Raw genomic sequence first — 18,754 nt, 5'->3', positions numbered from 1 at the left:
GTTATCTAACTGTTAAGAGAATCTGCCGTATAGTAACGCCCTTTCAAAAAAGATGTTAGCTTGCAAAGAGTAGTAATTTCAAAGTAGCGACAACTGAAAAGAATTTATTTTGTGATCTCTGCCACCCCCGCTGTGGAATATTATCATATCATTGATTGCTCCGGATGACAAAATTGCAGACTCCTGTGCTATGTGGTTCATGTCCTACCTTCCTAATGGAAGCCAACGCTAAGCGACGGTGTAGGTTCCTAAAAATAAGGATGCGATTCTTTCCCACTCAAGCTGACGGGCTCCGTGAAGTCCGTCTACGGCACGGTGAGCAGAATGGCTAGTATAGACCATGAACTCCTGTTGCTGGGGCTTGGAGCAACTGGCCCCCGATACACCTGCCAGGGGATGTGCAGACTGGACCATCTCCAGGGAGGCCCTGACCGGCAGACTCCGCTAACCTTGAACTTACTCCTACCTTCTGACCCAGTGATTCGAATCCTGGGCATTGACTCAGCCGGAAGGCATTCCTTCATTCCCGAAGTCGTGTGCAGCACTGGTCATGAGAGCCAGTAACCAGAAACAAGGCAGACGCCCATCAGCAAAAGCATGGTTGAAGACCCCGCTGGCTAGGTGCAGAGGGGAATGAATACCGCTCCAGAAGGAGACAGGACCAACCGCTGCCACGCCCCGTAGCAGAGGCTAATTGCGTTAAGAGAAATAAACCAGAGATAAAAGAATGCTGTACGATCTCATTCATAGGATGTTCCTAGAGAGCCAAAACCCGATCTATAGTGTTGAAGAACAAAGTAGGGGTTCTCGCTGGGCATGGGGGTGCTGCTTGGGGGACAGGCTCATTCTGTCTCCTGCCGAAACCCCACTGGGCTGGACATCCGTGCGTCTCCACATTCGCCTTTCACACCAACGACAGAGCATACGTAAGGAAAATCACCCGGGTTCCCCTTGAAGGGGATGTACCCCCAAACTCTGCAGGCCCTGAGGAGGTAACACACCAGATCTTCTTTATGGTACTTTCTTGTTCTTTTTGCTTCTCAATGAGCAAGGATGATTTTTAATAATTATAACCTATAAAGCTATTTTGAAGAAATGGAAAAATCTGTGAGAGTTTTTCCAGAGACAGAGGCCCTGCGCCAGCGCTCTCCTTTGGATGAGGATGCTGGGGCTCGGAGACGTGCGGGAGACGGTGCTGAGAGCTCGAGAATGGGAGAGTTCCAGACTGCTGAAGGAGCGAAAGAGACGGTGCCAGCAGAGCGCTCAGCGCCGTGCCTGGCAAACTGGGAGTGTTCAGTGGGCGCCAGTTCAGAGCCCAAGATGAGAAGAGACAGACAGGGGAGGTGAACATCCGTAGAGGGAGGAGTGGACTGGGGCTGGGCTCTGATGCCAGCAGAGGATGAGACGGTTCCCTCTACCTGGAACCTTCGAGAAAGCATAGAGAGCTGCCTTGGGGTCTGGGCGGAGAGGGTGGGGATGGAGTGGGAGCCCTCCATGGGGGTTTTCCTGGAGGCCTGGCAGGTACCTGGCACCGCCTGGGAGTGGGAAGCCCCTTTAGGACCCAAGCAGCCACGTCCGAATCTCCATAGCACAGGGCAGAGGGCAGCACAGGCATCCAATTCTCCCCTGGCACGCAGGGCCAGGAGGGAAGTTGGAAGCGGAGGAAACACCTCCTGGAAGGATCTAGGTGCCAGAGGAGGTGAAAATAGGAAGGGAGAGTCCTGAGCAGCTTCAGTTAAGGCCCAGGGTGGGGCATCCCTTTGCGTGGGAGAGCAAAGCCAGGCCAGAGAGGACCCTGGCATTCTGAGGGTGAGGGGCAGGGAAACTGGCCACCTGGCTGAGTCTCGGGGAACGTCCACTATCCAGGCGGCGGATGCCTGGCTGGGTGTCGGGGCGTGAGGACTGAGATGAAGCTGGAGAAAGGAGCAGCAGCATCCCAGCACAGGGCCGGCGGAAGGCCTGGCTCCCCTTTCGGGAACACTGCGGATTCAAACTGCTGCGCTCATCCTTTGAAAGTAGTGGGGCTCAGCCGGGAGCGGTTTCGCCCCTTAGGGGACACATGGCAATGTCTGCAGACATTTCTGGTTTTGACAGGTTGGGGTGGGACATGCTGCAGGCGTCCAGGGGGTAGGAGGGCCAGGGATGCTGCTCAACACGCCACAGTGGTCAGGATGGCCCACCGCAGAGCATCACCATCCCGTGTAGAAGATCAACAGTCTGCCGGTGAGAAACCCTGCCACCTGTACGCCCCTCTCTTCCGCAGAAGAACCATGTAGGGAGGGCTAGAGAAGCCCCTAGAGATCAAGTCCAGTCCAGGAAATAAGACTTACTAAGCCTCAATGACCTTACTCCTCACATTTGATGTGTCTTTCTGTATGTAAGGAGCTCCACTCTGGTAACACTTCTGGTCTCCCTCCTCTCTCCTGTTCCTCCTCCTTGGGGAAGAATGACAAACAGCAGGGGTCAGCAAACATTTCCTGTGAAGGCCCAGATAGTAAATGTTGGAGGCTTTGTGGGCCAGATGGTTTCTAGTGCAACTATTCAATAGTTGTAGAAAACAGTCACAGACAATACATAAACAAGTGGGCGTGGCTCTGTGCCAATAAAACTTTATTTACAAAAACAGATGGAGGGCCTGATGAGTAAAACGACTGGTGGTCGTGGTGGTGAGGATATTAAGGAAATAATAAATCAGTGTGCCCATCCATGGTAAAAATCAGGATGGCAGCAGGAGGAAACTGCTTAATTTGGGGGTAATACTGCCTGGGCATGTATCATTCATATATCAACAACTATTAAACCCCAATGGTATGCCAGGAGCAGTCCCAGGCAATAGCAACAGTGAATGAGGCCACCAGAGTCCCTGCTCTCCTGGGGTGGAGATTCAAGTTGGGGGCTGTGACAAAAAAGGGTGGTGCTGTTGGTAAAAACAGCGATGAAAGAAAAAAAAGGATGCTGTTGCAAGCAAGGGGCCAGAGCTGGGCCCCTGGAGGCACTGCTGGGTTGAGTGGTCATGGAAGGCTGCTGAGGAGTGATGAGAATGAGTCAGGGGAACAGGAGTACAAGGGAAACTGCTCCAGACAGAGGGGATGTCAAGTGCAAAGGTCCTGAGGCAGGAACAAGCTTGGGGGCATTTGAGGATCACAGGGAGGCCAGTGAGGGAGAGAGAAGATGATGTTATAGGGTAGAGGGATGAGATCATGAGAAGAAACAACAGGGGGCATGGCAGGGAAATGTAAAAGCATTCACAAGTCCCCTGAAATATTATGCATCAGAGTTTGTATTTTCCTGGAATTGGGATACATTCTGAAAGGAACCCAAGACCACAAGTAATTTCAGAAAGATGAATGAAAGAAAGCCCAGGAGAAAAGGCGCTCTGAATGTCCTACTGGGAAAACTGGGTTCTCTCCCGGGTCTCCCAAATCTGGCTGGTGAGTCTACAGTTTGTTCCCAAAGATCTGGACCACGATCTTCCCGAAGAATGTGCAACTCAGAATGCTACAGAGTTTCAGTCTTGGCTGCAGCTGGTGGGATAATTCTTTTTTGGGGGGGTGACAAGTGGGGCACCTTGGGAAGCCCACCCCTGCCCATTACCATCCAATGCCACGGGCATCAAAGTGTCTGTGGTGATTTCCTCTGCTGGAGTCCCCCTTTTCACATTTCTCTCCTCTCTCCAACCCCCAACCCTTAAAAAAAAAATCCCGAAAGAGTTGATTATTCAGGCTCCACAAGACCCCAGAACACAGGGCTTCAGTCAAAGGCTTTTAGTGCCAAATTAGATTTTGCTCTCATTTGATTAGATTTCCCCAAGCAGTTTTTAAAATGGTTATTTCGGCACCAGTTGAGGTGGGAGGCAGCAAATTAGCGTGGGCCCCAGGGGCTCTAGGGCTGGGAGATACAACCAGGAGAATGAGCTAGAATTAAAATCAAGATTAAAAATACAGCCATGTCGTGGCTGGAGCCCGGAGTCACTGAGCTTCCGTGTCTGGGACGCCGCAAAAGTGAGAGCAGCAACCCGAGGGCTGGTGCGGGGGAGGAACAACTTGGCAGGCAGATTAAGAGGAATTAAATGCCAGGCCAGGAAAGGCCACTGATAATGTGCTGGCTGGCGCTGCCCCTAGGGAGCAGGCTGGCATCAACTAAAAGGACGGAGTATTCACTGCCGCCCGTGCGCCAGGCACAGGGTGGAGATTTCCACCTGGCAGTGGAGACTTGTGTTTCGCCTGCTCGGTCCCGAATGTGGTCCAGTGGGTGCCACCACTTCCTGACTTAAGTACACGCGCGCTGACCTTCAGACCCGGGGATACACGCATAATCTCAGCTGGACCAATCAGACCACTACATTCCCCTGGCTCTGTCATTGGTTCAGGGCCAGCCATGTGACCCAAGTTGGGCCAATGAGAGTGAGCCCTGGGATTTTTAGGGAGGTACTGGAAAAGAGAAGTTCTTCCAATGGGCTCAAAGCTGAAGGGATAGAAACTGGAAGCTGCTGGAAGCCATCTTGTCACCAAGAGGGGACAGTCTATATGAACGTGAAGTAGCACGAAGAGCAGCAGTGAAAGGGAGGAAGGAGAGAGAGATGACTAGAGAAAGACACTAGTTTGAGTCCCTGGGTCTACTCTTACCTGAAGCCAACCTTCATGCTAGCATTTTCTGTACTATTAGTGATTCCTAATCCGGGGACATGGGGGCACCGGGGACATTTTTGGTTGTCACAGCTGAGTGGGGAGGTACTAATGGCATCTAGTGGATAGATGCCAGGAATACTGGTAAACATGCTATAGTGCACAGGACAGCCCCCCCAGGACAAAGAATTATCTGTCTCCAAATGTCAGCAGTGCCAAGTTGAGAAAGCCTGGGTTACGTCAACCAATAAATCCCATCACGCCACTTTCGGTTGTTGTTATTTGCTTAATTCGGTCTGAGTTGAGCTCTTTCACTTGCCATGAAAAGGCCCAAGGAAAAGAAGATGAGATGCTTAGTGGAGAGTGGGGTTTGGCAAACCAAATCCGGGCTGCCACCTGCGTTTGTGACAACTTTCACTGGGACGAAGCCACACCCATTCATTTACATATTGTTATGAAATATGTAAATTACACAGTGCAGGGTGGAGAGACTGCAACAGAGACCATGTGGCTATACATCCAAAATATTACTATCTGGCCCGTTGCAGGAAGACTTTTCCAACTCTCGGAGTTATGAACAAAATTCCTCGTGTGGGGTGAGGGATCCCACAAGGATTTGAAGCAGGGCTGGGTTGAACCCACAGGAAGTGGGGCTGGTTATGCAGAAGTGGACTCTGAAATGGGTCACGGCAGCGAGGGGGGTCTACAGTGCAAAGGAATGACCCGATGCTGGCACAGCACGGACAAGAATAGAGCAGTCGATCACAGGCCATCTTTGCTTTGCAGGGTCCTCATATGCACAATTGTTGGTTTCCACGGTTGAACTGAATGCTTCCGGCTTAGCTCACCTGGTATGTGGCCTGTAATTTTGCACTGAGCACAGACCGTGCTACTGGCTCTCCAGTAAAGCAACCACTGTGTGAATAACAGATGCACATCAGGACCAGTGGCCCAGCACGTGGCTGCTGGCACAGCCTATGGGAAACCTGTCCCCGTGCATCCATGACTCAGTTAATGCACAGACACCAAAGCGGGTGGCTGGGCTGTCTCCTTGTCTCCTGACGATTACTCTCCGAGACATGTTACGAAAGTGGACTGGGGAAGGGCAGAACTGGCCAAGAGATATTAAAGTGCAACCAAGAAACGAAAAGCTAGCTGGCATGGAAAGGCGAGGGACAGGTAGAAGGATTTGGAGAAGAGACGCACAGTGCGGGAAGCTCTCGATTTGCAGCGCAACGGCTCAGATGTGGATATAAATGAGGAAACGTGATGATGACAGAAAGGATCAACATGTGACAAAGCAGGTGACGCTGGCAAAACCACTCCACATTAAAGGGGCTCCAGGAGCTAGGTTGCCACGCTGAACACTGTGTGTCCTTGGGCAGTGAGTTGAATCTCCTGATGCCTCCGTTTCTCTGCTTACAACATGGGGATGATGACAGTGTCTACCTCGTGGGCTGCTGTAAGAACAGATAGACATACACGGGCACACCCTATCTTATCGCCCTGTCACTTTCCTGAGCTTCACAGACACGGTGTGGCTTACGAATTGAAGGTTTATGGGACCCAGTGCCCAGCAAGCCTCCTGGCGCTCTTTTTCCAACAGCATTTGCTCCCTCTGTGTCACCGTTTGCCGTATTTGCCATATTGCATCTCTGTGCCACATTCTTGCCATATTTCAAACTTTTTCATTATTACTATATTTGTTACGATGATCTGTGATTACAACGCACTGGAGGCTCAGATGATGGTTGGCCATAAAATAAAATAGCATTTTTTAACAATTAAGTATTTTATTTTAATTTAATTTAATTTTTAAAAGATTTTATTTATTTATTAGAGAGAGAGAGAGGGGGAGAGAGCGAGCACAGGCAGACAGAATGGCAGGCAGAGGCAGAGGGAGAAGCAGACTCCCCGCCGAGCAAGGAGCCTGATGTGGGACTCGATCCCAGGACGCTGGGATCATGACCTGAGCCGAAGGCAGCTGCTTAACCAACTGAGCCACCCAGGCGTCCCGCAATTAAGTATTTTAAAATTAAGGTATGTGCATTTTTTTTAAAAGACATAATGCTATCTCACACTTAATGGACCACAGTATTATGTAAACATAACTTTTATATGCACTGGGAAAGCAAAAAAAAAAAAAAAATTCATTTGACGTGCTTTATTGTGATATTTGCTTTGCTGTGGCGGCCTGGAATGGAACCTACGACATCTTTGGGATGTGCCTGTTCTTAGACCTGGCCCAGCAATGATGCCCGCTAAGTGTTGGTTCATTATGACCAATGGGTCCCCCTTCCTAGCCACTTCTTGCTCTGCTCATACCTTATTTAATAAAGTACCCACAGAGACGGATGTCAATCCACCTCCTCCCACCTCCTACTCTGGGGGGCTGTTAACACCCAAGGCCTTTTGAAACCTTCCCTCCTGGTCCTGCTGGCAGGCAGCCCTTTGCAGAAAGCTCCGTGCGCCTGTCCCCCTCCTGGATGCTTCCTCCATTTGTCTAAGTTAAGCGCTGCTGGGGAGCCATTCGGAGTCTGATGGGAGAAGCAGGCCCTTCTGTTATCTCTCCGAGCCCTGAATCTAACTGAAATTGCCTTATACTAATCGCATTTGTGGTCTCTGAAAGCTGGGTCTTGCAGTGACTGGTGACTCAGATTAGCCGGCGGTAAACCTGGCAGAGGAGGGCAGATGGAGGCATCATCTTGGGTCCCCGGGAGATGGAGGGTTTGCGCAACTGGAAACGAACTGGAATCCTGGGGCCATGTCTCCATGCTGGAGAGCAGATCTGACTGGGATGGGTGACAGTGTTGTCCTGAACATCGGGGCAGCCATGAGTTACTTCTCTGGGTGACACCGGAGGCGATGTGGGAAAACAGTGAAGAGTGTCTCTGCAGCTAGACTCTCCTGGTGCGTCACCTCCTGGTCACGGAATGGAGAGTGACTTCACCCCCCTGTGCCTTGGTGGGCAGCCGTGGGAGTAAGCCACTGTCTGCTGTCACGTGGAGGGAAGGAACTGGCATGGGTAAGGAGCGTGAAACCGGACCTGGCACGTCCTAAGTGCCTAGCAAGTGGCACCCGGTGGGGTGCACAGCACCCAGGGCCAGCGGGCAGCCTTCTCCCTCCCATCAAGGGCCATCTGGATGGAACTACCAGTAGGGCTGTTTTAAGGACACTGGCATCTCTCAACACGCATTAACCCCCTCCCCCATCTCCACCCACATCCTGCATTAGCGATAATGGATAAATAACTAAGAGCCAACATATCCCGGGGTTGACTAGTTGAATCAGGCTACATTTTGGTATTTATGTTCAAAAAGAAATAGTTCACTAAATATTTATTCACTTTGATTTGGCAGTTTCCTCCTTACTTTGGAACCAATATAGCCACACATGCATGAACACACACACACACTTTCCTGCAGGTAACCCCTGGGAAGCCACAACCACTCACCCCCATTCTTTCCAAATACAAAGGTCCCAACTGTCAATCAAGGTGCCCTAAGGGGTGGGTGTATGGCTGAGCTTGGCCAATCAGACTCTACTCTGGGACTTTGAATCCGAGCTAGGAGACTCAGAGGCAGAAAAATGGTTGGGGTTTTGTAAGACTCCCCTGAGGAGACAGCTGCTCAGAAGCTGTAAACTGGGGGCGCCTCAGTGGCTCAGTCAGTCAAGCATCCAGCTCTTGGTTTCGGCTCAGATCACGAGCTCATGGGTCATGAGACTGACCCTGCGTCGGGCTCTGCACTCTCGGGGAATCTGCTTGAAGATTCTCTCCCTCTGCTCCTCCCCACACGCATGCTCATTCTCTCTCTCTCTAAAATAAATAAATCTTCAAGAAAATTGTGAAAAAAAAAATGCTGTATCCTGAATCCTCAGACCCATTTGGATTTGGGAATCCAAATGAAAGAGGCAAGACCATCAGGGTGTTTAAAGTCCCCAAAGTCACAGGAATGTGTCTTGCTTCTTCATCCTCATTTCCTTGCTCGCAGTGGAAATGACCTTCCCCCGTTCTGGCTGACCCCCCTTTAGCCTTCCCATAGCCTAGTTATCCCCAAATGGCCAGGAGGATCTGAACCCAGGATCATTCTTGCCATCCCCCTTTGGTGACCTGTCCACCTGTCCTGCTACCTCAGCTTACCCCCCCCCCCCCACTCTCTCCTAGCCATTCCAGGCCTCTTGTTCCTTAAAACACACCACAGTCACTGCTACCTCAGGGCATTTGCACCTGTTCTCTCTACCTCACACATGGGCCCTCTCCCCTCTCACACAGACTGGCACTGGCTCCTTCTTACTGTGATGTCTCAGGTCAGATGGTGCCTCCTCCTCGGAGCTGTCCGTGATTGCCCTATTTCAGGGTCCTTGGCCCTCTGCATCGGGCTGTCTCTCTTCTCTGTGACCCCAGCACCCTCTGAAATCATCTGCAGAAGCGTTTGCTTTCTTGTTTGTCATCATCTCCTCACGCAGGGACCTCTTCTGGGTGCTGTGGTGCCTGCCCAGGACCTGGTCTGAGGCGGGCACAGTCATAGCTCTGACAGGGTGACCGGGTTGATGGTTTTGGGTGAGACACACAGGCCGCACAGGGCAAAGCTGCCCCTCACCAGCGTTTTAAGCCTCCCCCACCCTTAGGAGGGTAAGAGAACTGGAGAGGCAGCAACTAAATGTTTTATTAAGAGGGATTTCTAGGAGCACCTGAGCAGCTCAGTCGTTAAGCAGCTGCCTTCAGCTCAAGTCATGATCCCGGATTCTTGGAGTTGAGCCCCACACTGGGCTCCCTGCTTGCTGGGAAGCCTGCTTCTCCCTCTCCTACTCCCCCTGCTTGTGTTCCCTTTCTCTGTCAAAAAATTAAAATCTTTTTTTTAAAAGAGGGATTTCTATTACAGCTTCTGCAGATGAGAATGCTGGGGGTTGGGAAGGGGGTCAGTGCAGGTGGCCGAGGTCACCCCAGAGCCCGTGCAGTGTATGCCCCACACGTATCAGGCCAATGGGGGTGAGTGATCTCCAGGGAACATTGGGGGCCATGCCTGGAGGCATTTCTGGTTGTCCCAACTAGTGAAGAGAGTGCTGCTGGCCTCTCGGGGATGGAGATTGGGGATGTGCTAGCCACCCTACAGGGCACAGGGCAGCTTCCACGACAGAGGAGGGTTCAACTTCACAGCGGCAGTAGTGCCTGGGCTGGGAATCCCAGCAACGCAGAGGGGGTGCAGTGTGGCTCTGAAGGCTTGGTTTCCGGACTCAGAGGGCCAGGCTTGGAGCCCTGTCTCCTCGGGTGAGTGAGCGCCTCTCCCTAAGCCTCGGTGATTCCATCTATAAAATGGGAACAGCAACACATGAGATCATGTCTGGCCCAGAGTAAGCACTCCAAAAAAAGGAGCGGTGGGAGTTCTCAAAATATAACTCGCTTCCTTTTTCGGGGTGCGGGTGTATGTGAAAACGCAGGTCTCCAGAGAAATGAAAACGGGCTCCAGAAACCAGCTGTGACACCGTCTTGGCAAATCACAAGGCTCCTCTGAGACTCCGGTGATGAGCCTGGGGAAGGATACCGATCCGGCAGAGGGATCAGCTGGGCGCGACACACGTCTGTGAGCAATGACAGCCTGAGTGCCAAGCCGAGCCAATGACAATAAACAACGCTTCCCAGAGCGACTCGGAAAGGTCAGTGAAAAATGAAACAGAACCTTCTGGAAAGTCCATCTTTTCCTGGAAGAAACCACTCCATTTCACATGCCAGGAGTTCGGGAAAACAAAAAAGGGTCTTCGCTCTTCGTGACACCTTCTAAATTCCCGTTGTCTGTGGGCCTCTTTCCAGCATTTTGTCATTTTTAGGTATTGTTTGCACGGGCACAGACTTCCTGTTTTCCCTCAGGTCAGTTCGTTTGGTGCCAAGCAGGCGTCTCGAGCTGGACTCTCGCTCGGTCCCCTAAACCGGCTTCTCTCCCATCACTCTGGTCAATCCTGGTTGCTCAGGCCATACACCTGGGAGCGCCTTCAGCTCCTCTGTCCCCACTCACACCCACCGACCGTTTGTCATGGTGACTCTGTCTTCAGAAGGGACTCAGGACTGAGTGCTTCCCACGTGTCCCTGTGGCTGGCTGGGTCCCAGCCACAACCTCCTCTCACCTGGGCCTTTTTGGAGCCTCCTCCCTGGTCTTTCCCTACAGCAGCCAGAAGCAATCTACTCCATCACAGATCTGAGGAAGTCCACAGTTCTGCTCAAAACCCTTCGATGGTTCCGCATCACACTCCGAGTCAGATGCAGAGTCCTCGGCATGGCCGAGCCCCTCCCTGACCTCAACTCTGTCACTTTGTCTTGGTCCGTTCTGTTCCAGTAGCCTCCTCCCGTCTTCCCAGACCTGAAGCTCATCTCTGCCTCAGGGCCTTTGCTCTTGCTGTTTCCTCTGAAGGACGGTCTTCCTCAGGTCCCTGCATGGCTCACTTCCTCACCTTTTCCAGGCATTTGCTCAAATACTACCTTACGGGGTTATACCCCTAACCAGCCTGTTACAATGAGCTCTCCCTACCCCGGCGCTCCCTCTTCTCATTTTGTTTCTCCACCATCTAATGCATTCATCTTTTGGGTTTTATCATCTGCCTGCCGCACGCGAACGTCAGCTCCTCGAGGTCAGAGCTTTCTGTGTTCCTTGTTTCTGCCCGTGTCCCTATATTTAGAACAGAGGTTGGGAAGCAGTAAGGCCTCAACAGACACTTGGGGTGTGGATGAGCAAAGGGCTGACCCACTGAACACCCAGGTCCTGGGGGGTCTGGGGGGAATCAGGTCCCACTGAGAGAAGAGCACATTCCTTTTGCCCATGACACGGGGTACCTCAGCTTTGAGTGAAGCAGGGAGAATCGTTACATTTTTGTCTTTCTGTTTGATTTCATGGCATCTGTTTGACTGAATCAGGATCTACTTAATCCCCATGGGGAGTGACTTCACCGCGGGGGGCTCTGCAAAACTGAAGAGGGGCCCAAGGCCAGTGTCGCCAAAACGTTCTGCTACCAAAGTCCCTTTAGAGTCTTAAAAATTCTTTTTTTTTTTTTTTTTAAAGATTTTATTTATTTATTTGACAGACAGAGATTACAAGTAGTCAGAGAGGCAGGCAGTGGCAGGGTGGGGGGAGTATGTCCCCCGCTGAGCAGGGATGCGGGGCTCGATCCCAGGACCCTGAGATCACGACCTGAGCTGAAGGCAGAAGCTTAACCCACTGAGCTACCCAGGCGCTCCAAGACTCTTAACAATTCTTAAGGACCCCAGATAGATTTGTTTATGTCGGTTTTATCTAGTGATAGCTACCATGTCAGAAAAGAAAATGGAGAAATTTAAACACATGAATTCATTTAAAAATAGTAACAATAAACCTACTTGCTAGGGTGTATTTTTAAAAAATGATAGATTTTCCTCAAGCAGAATAAAATCAGTTGAGAAGAGCTGTACTGTCCCCCATGTTTGCAATCTCGCTAATGTCCAGCTGAATAGAAGGCGGCTAGATTCACGACTCCACTCCTGTGTTCAGCCTGGTGAGATACGTTGTTCTGGTTATGTTTCAAGAAAAATCCAGCCTTCTGTAGATACGCAAACAGAGAGGCAAGGAGTATTTAAAAGAGTATTTAACATAAAATTTTGAGATAACTGGGGGTGCATGATACACCCTCAGAAAACACTCCACCCTTGAAGCAAATAAAGGCAAAGGGTAAATTCTGTCTCAGTATTAGCGTGAGAAGAGTGCTGGGCCCAGGGCTCCCGGGGCCGGCTTTGAGAACCACTAGGGGAATGATGTTTCCCAACAGCCCAAAGAGACAGACACGCCTTTTCCCCCCATTTTACAGTTGGAGGAACTGAGGCATAGAGAAGTGAAGTCCCTCTGTGCCCAGTGTCCCACAGTGGCTGGTAAGTGGCAGAGCTGAGACTTGAACTTGGGGGACCGTCTCCGCTCGCTTCCCTGCTCTGCCTCCTGGCAGGATGGCACCCCCCGTCCCTGCAGATGGGAGCGCCATCCGCTGTGGTGGGGAGGGTGGGGACACTCGTGAGGGAGAAAGGAAACAGCAAGTGGGTTGCTCAATAGCTAGCGGCAGGGGCAAAGACAGATGGACCCTGTGATCCCACGGGCCCTGCTTCTCCATGGGGTCCGACTACCCTCCAGCGTGCCTCCTGCTGGAGTTCCAGGAGGAACAGAGATCCCACACCAAGGTCATTCCGCACGCTCCATCCTCCAAGGTTTATCTGGAAGGCCATCCCAGAGCCTGAGCACCTTGCCTTTCTAGAGAGCCAGGGCGGGAGCAAGGCAGGAGCCAGATAGCACCTTGGTCACTCCTTCCAGATGTGCAGGTGGGGTTTAAGGGATGTTTTCATCTTGGGAGGCCGTCGGGTGTGAGGTCGAGCGCAGGCTCTGGGGCTGACAGCGCAGGTTTGAATCCAGCTGTTCCCACCTACTGGCTCAGTTTTCCCAACTGTAAAATGGGGATAATGGTTCGTCTGCCTGACAAAGGTGTTGGGAGAGTTCGATGAGGAAACACAGGGCAAGTGCCCCCAATATGCTGGTCGCTGTTTGTGTTATAACATTATTAATCAAGATGTTATGTATTCATTCATTCAGGCATGTGTGCATTCACTCACTCAGTAAATAGTTAGAAGACTACTGCTTAGGTGCCAGGCCCGGTCCTAGGGACACCACCGAACAAAATAGAATAAATTAACGAACAATGAAAACTGCACCCTTGTTGAATTACGTGCCAGGACTGAGGACAGCCTGAAGCGGGAAGACAGGACCCCTGGAGGCTGTCCCAGTAATTCAGGAGAGAGGCTGGAATGGTTCTAAGCAGGTGGGGGCAGAAGGGCCGGGGTTGGTTTCAGGCTATTTTTGGAGTTGGAAGCGCCATGGTTTGCGGATGGGTTAGACGCGGTGCGGGGAAGAACTGAGAGGACTCAAGGATGATTCCGAGGTTTCTGTCCTGAGCGACAAGGACACCCTCCCATCATCAAGGGGGTACCGTGGGAGGGGCAGGTTCTGTGGTGCGATGACAAAGAGCACGAGGTCACACACGTTAACCTTGAGGTTCCTGTTAGCTGGGTAGTTAAGGTGGAAGCAGAGTGGGCAGCCTGGAGATAGGCGTTCGGGGTCAAGGGCGAGGTGCGGGCCGGCGGGGGGGGGGGGCGGGGGAGGGGAATGTGGGAGTCATCAGCATTTCGATGGCATTTAGATCTGTGGAACTGGATGAGATCACCAAGGGAACGGGTTCTCAGTCTGTGGGTCCTGAACGGAGATGGGAAAGCTCCATCTTTATTGATTTTCATGACCCCCTAACTAGTATCTCCTTCCGTCAGGGAAGAAGGCAACAACACCTCTGCCTCTGTCGCCAACAGAAGTCACGGATGTTTCCACATCATGTGTCCGTTAACCAGACATCTCGAGGTAGCACTGAAGCCAGCACCACCACGGAATCACGCGTGTTCTCAGACCCGTCCGTTAGCCCCTACATAACCACGACATCATGTTCTTTAACGTGTGAAGAAGCACACACAGCACAGTTTATAAAGTATTTTGGTATCACTGGCTTCTTTTGCAATCCTGTGTGTTTCCTTCTTTGCACTTATTTTGAACCCACTCTGAAAAGGATGCGCACAGATGCCAAGGGGGACACGTGGCTCTCCAAGGGGTAAAATCCCCCAGGGAGGGAATGGGTATTGCTAGAGAAGAAGGCCCTGGACCCTCGAGGAAAGGGTCAGGGAGATGGGACACCAGCCCAGCAGGTGGAAAGGCACTGCGGGTGGGGGAAGAGGAGGACCAAGCAGGGCGGCGGGTAAAGGAAGCATTTCCAAGAGTCTGGTGGGATCAGCTCAGCTCCGGCTGCTGAGGACGATGGTGGGTCTTTCCCCAGGATGAGCCAGCTTACTGACTGCAATCCCCTCCCGGCATGATAGCTTCCAAAGTGCCGCTCAGCTTCTGCCCGGCCCAACACTTTGAGCACTAAAGCTGGGAGCGTATTCAACTGTACTCAGCTGGGTTATTTCCCAGTCACGCGTCTGCGTAAGAAGGGGCCCATGTGGTGTGACTCCATGCCTGCGACCTTCCCTCTGCTCCGGGGCACAGCAGTTTCCTTCCTCCCGCGTACACAACTTACAACCAGGCGCACAAACTCCAAGGAGATCCAGGCGCTCTTTTCAAGGAATGGAACGGTCCAAGGCTAAAAGAAGGAGAGGTGTGCGGGGCGGGGAGTGGCAATTCTAGCCATGCCTGGGAAGTCTCACAGAATCTGCTGTGTCGCCCCAGTGCCCGGGCACTGCTGCTCCCCAGAGGCAGGGTTTCTAGCCAGGTCCAAGGCTAGCAGAACGGAGGTGACCTTCTCAGCCTTCCTCACTGCCAGAAGTGGCCATGACCGACTTTTGGAGATGTGGGTGGCTGTGGTGGGAGTTCTGGTAATGGGCCTACAGAAAGCGGATGTGCCTCCCCTGTATCTTCAACTTCCCGCTGGCTGGCTCTGCACATGCTGAGCCATTCTGGACAAGGGCAGTAGCCCAGGATGGCACAGTAATGCCACAGAAGGAGCCTGGACATCAACACCAGGCGTGCCAGGTCAGCCCTGGGCCGTTAGTGCCCAAACTGTCAAATGAGAGAAAAATAAGCACCTTTCATCTCTAAACCACTGTTCTTTGTGGACAGAAGTGCCCTTCACTGTACCTATATTCTAGCAAACACTGGGGGCTGGGGTGGGGGAGCTGTGACACATATCCAGATGGTGGCTGCCATCTAGTAGGAGACAGCAAATTTTTCTGTCAAGGGTCAGACTATAAGTCGCTTCCCTTTGAGCCACATGGTCTCTATTGCAATTATTCAGCTCCACCACAATAGAACATAAGCAGCTGCAGGAAATACATGAATGAAAATGTGGCGTTATTTATTTTATAAATAAAACTTTATTTATAAAAACAGATAACAAATGTCTGTAGGCTGCAGTCTCCTGACCCCTACTGTCTAGAAATGTTTCTAATATTTGGCAAGATCAGTTTTTGTTTTTGTTTTTTTTTTTTTTTTTTGAGAGAGAGTGTCCAGGAGCACACGAATGTGTGGGGGAGGGGCAGAGAGTGAGGGAGGGAGAAGAGCCCAACTCCGTGCTCGATCTCATGACCCTGAGATCATTACCTGAGATGAAATCAAGAGTCAGAGGCTTAACTGATTGAGCCACCCAGGCGACACCCACCTCCCCCTTTTTTTAAAACAAAGTTTGGAAACTGAACTTTTTGGTGATGTTTCCAGATTTTAAAAAACACCTTATAAGTCAAGCAGAACACATGTGGGTTTGAAGTGTGAACTTGGGCTGCTGGCTGCTAGTTTTCAAGACCCACATGAGGTCCCAAAGGGTGCAGAACAGAAGCTGAGCTGGTCCCGGCCAAGGTACAATCTCACCCCCACTGCCTACAGGAGGGCCCTGGGTTGTGAGACCTTCACCATCCATCCTTTGGCTTTTGGGGCTCTTGATCCGGGCTGGGGAAAACAATCCCGCTAATTTTCTGGGGGTGGAGCTGAGGTCTCTTGAGGTACAAGTGATAAATGAGAAGGAAATGCTTTTGCAAACTCCAGAACACTATAAATATTAGATGCAAAATGCCACAGGACTAAAGTCTTTGTATTTTTGGCAGACAAACTGGCTGAGGAAGCAGGGCCGGGAAGAAAGGCATTAAATAAACCCCGAGCCCCAAAGCTCTTAGGGCTGGGGCATTTCTAATATTCTGTAACTGGATCCTTTTAACTTTGGGCTGCTTGCAAGGTTACCACATGAGTCTCTTTCTTCTGCTTTTGAAAAGACACCAAACGCAAATGGCTGCACAGAGGGACAAATCGATGCCGTGAAAGTTCTGGATGCGGAGATGGGATCTTGCTGAACGGAGAACTGTGGGAAAGCAGATGAGGAAGGTGGGGGGCATAATGACACACGAAGGAGGCATCTCGTGCTGGAAGCAGAGAAAGCTGGGAGAAAGGCCCTCCTCCCACTTGCCCCCGGAGTGGGGGGGGAAGCTGGATTTGGGTTTCTATAGCAGACATCTGTTTTATTTTTCTGCCCAGCATCCACGCTCCTGTTTTTGGTAACTGCCTTCTGAAGTACCTATTCAAGTGAGACTGTTTCTGGCTCCCAGCTCCTGGGCTAGGCACGTGATCTGGGGTTGGCCAATCACGGTGTCCTCCTTCCCCTGGCCGCTAAGGTTGGCCAATCAGGGTGTTGCCCCTCCCCCGGCCTCTGTGATTGGGTAAGACAGGGGCATATGACCCTCACTGAGCCAATGAAAGCCTCCCCTGACACTTTTGCTGGAGTACAGGGAAGAGGCTCTCTCTTTCCACCAGGGTCACTACACTGGTGGGGGGGGGACCTGGGAGGGCCATCTTGACATCACAAGGCAGAACCTTCCTGAGAATAAAGCTAACCCAAATGAGAGAAAATCCAAGAAGCAGAATGACGGGTTGTGGTGACAGTGTGTGACTACTGGGACTCAGCTAAATTTGCCTGAACTAATTGCAATTATATTTCTCAGTGCTGGAAAAGGGAGACAGTAATCCAAATTTCACCTTGTTCTCATTTTCTGCTTACTTCAAGCCTAAGGCCAAAGAGTCCTCTGTTCATTCAGATCTTTTTTGGGCACCTAATACCTGCCTGGCACTGTTCTTAGACAGGAGGACACAACAGTGATCACAATAGGTAAGAAATAAATTCAAAACACCTGAGGCAATTTCAAGGGGATGATAAATCCTACCAAAGGACATAGAGCAGGGTATTGTGGTAGAGAGTGACAGCGTTGGTTGGGGAGGCTAATTCATGCAGGGAGGTCAGGGAAGCAGTGGGGATGTTAGAGACAGATGGTGAATGATAACAAAAAACAAGCTATGTGAATAGCGCTCTAAGCAGATGCAACCACAAGTGCAAAGGTCCTGGGGCAAGTGTGAGCTTGGGATATTTGAAGAACAGCAAAGAGGCCAGGCAGTCTGAGTGCTGTTAGAAAGGAAGAGAGGTAGGAAAAGGGCACAGAGAGGGGAGCTGAGCAAAGCCTTGGCAGTTTTAGCAAGAAGCTGAGCTTATAGGGCATCAGGCAGCTGATGGAGGGTCTCGTGCCGGGAGTGACATGATTAGAATGGCATTTTTCAAAGCTTCCTCTTGGTGCCCAGTGGAGGAGAGGAATGGCTAACCACGGGGAGAAGCAAAGATGAGCAAATAACCAGAGTGAAGGCCTAGGACTGCTCTTACCTGTTTGTGGCAAGCTCACTGCCCTCGAGGAAGGCTGAGCGGTCGGAGGTATGGAGGGCGGGCTGCTTGGGCCTCAAATTACATGCTGCCCTTGGTCCCCGACTCCTTGGGAGGGTCATGCATCTCCAGTAAATGAAGCTGGGGCCCATCCATGTCCGAAAACTTGACTCGCTGGGCATGGCAGGCTCTCCCAGCGCTAGTGACAAGTTTTATCACCTGCTGAGTCAACATCAGCAAGGGCGGTATTTGAGAATCTTTCTGTCTCCTTTTAAGCATGGTTTTGTTCAGAAGGATGGAATGGGTGGGAGGGCTGGGGAGAGTGAAGAGAAAACCCACAACAGACTCTTGGAACAAGGCCTGGGGAGACTGTCGTCACTGGATATTTAATTATCACCTTGGAGGAAGGCGACACTAAGCTGATCCTTTGAAGGGCAACTCTCATTTCCATGTCCATTTCTGTGACAAATATTTTGTAAAGCTCCTTTATTTTCCTAAAAGAAAACTGTGAGTAACGAAAACTACCTAGGCACATTTTTTCCTCCAAGAAATCAATACAATGCCCTAATTACAGCCTACAAGAAGAAGAAAAGGAAGGCAATTTATAACAAAGAAAAATTTCCGTATGAACTTCCAAGCCCATCCATTAAGGAGACACGATGGAGTAGTCAGGTGGCACCTAGACACGGCTGGGTGGGCCTGCGGTGCTCGCAAGCCAAGAGCTTCTAGTGGCCCTGCCCTCAGCTCGGAGACTTTCAGGAATGTGGGATAACTCCTGGCAAAACTTGGCACTCAAGTATGATATTCCTTCCACTTAATGATCACTTACAGTCCTGGAAGTTCAGAGGGTCCTAACACCGTGCAGAATGCCCGTGGTGGTTATGCTTAAAATGGACTTAGGG

At 51.2% G+C, this 18,754-nt stretch overlaps 1 protein-coding gene across 4 annotated transcripts in view; it reads right to left on the bottom strand.

Annotated features, from left to right (window-relative positions):
* SULF2 (sulfatase 2) overlaps positions 1-18,754 on the bottom strand; it is a 113,006-nt gene that overhangs the window by 38,656 nt on the left and 55,596 nt on the right. The window lies entirely within an intron of this gene.

Source organism: Mustela lutreola, chromosome 9, assembly GCF_030435805.1.
Source record: "Mustela lutreola isolate mMusLut2 chromosome 9, mMusLut2.pri, whole genome shotgun sequence".
NCBI classification, from domain to species: Eukaryota; Metazoa; Chordata; class Mammalia; order Carnivora; family Mustelidae; genus Mustela; species Mustela lutreola.
Note: the sequence above shows the minus strand (reverse complement) of the source record. Positions and strands in the feature narration are given on the sequence as shown.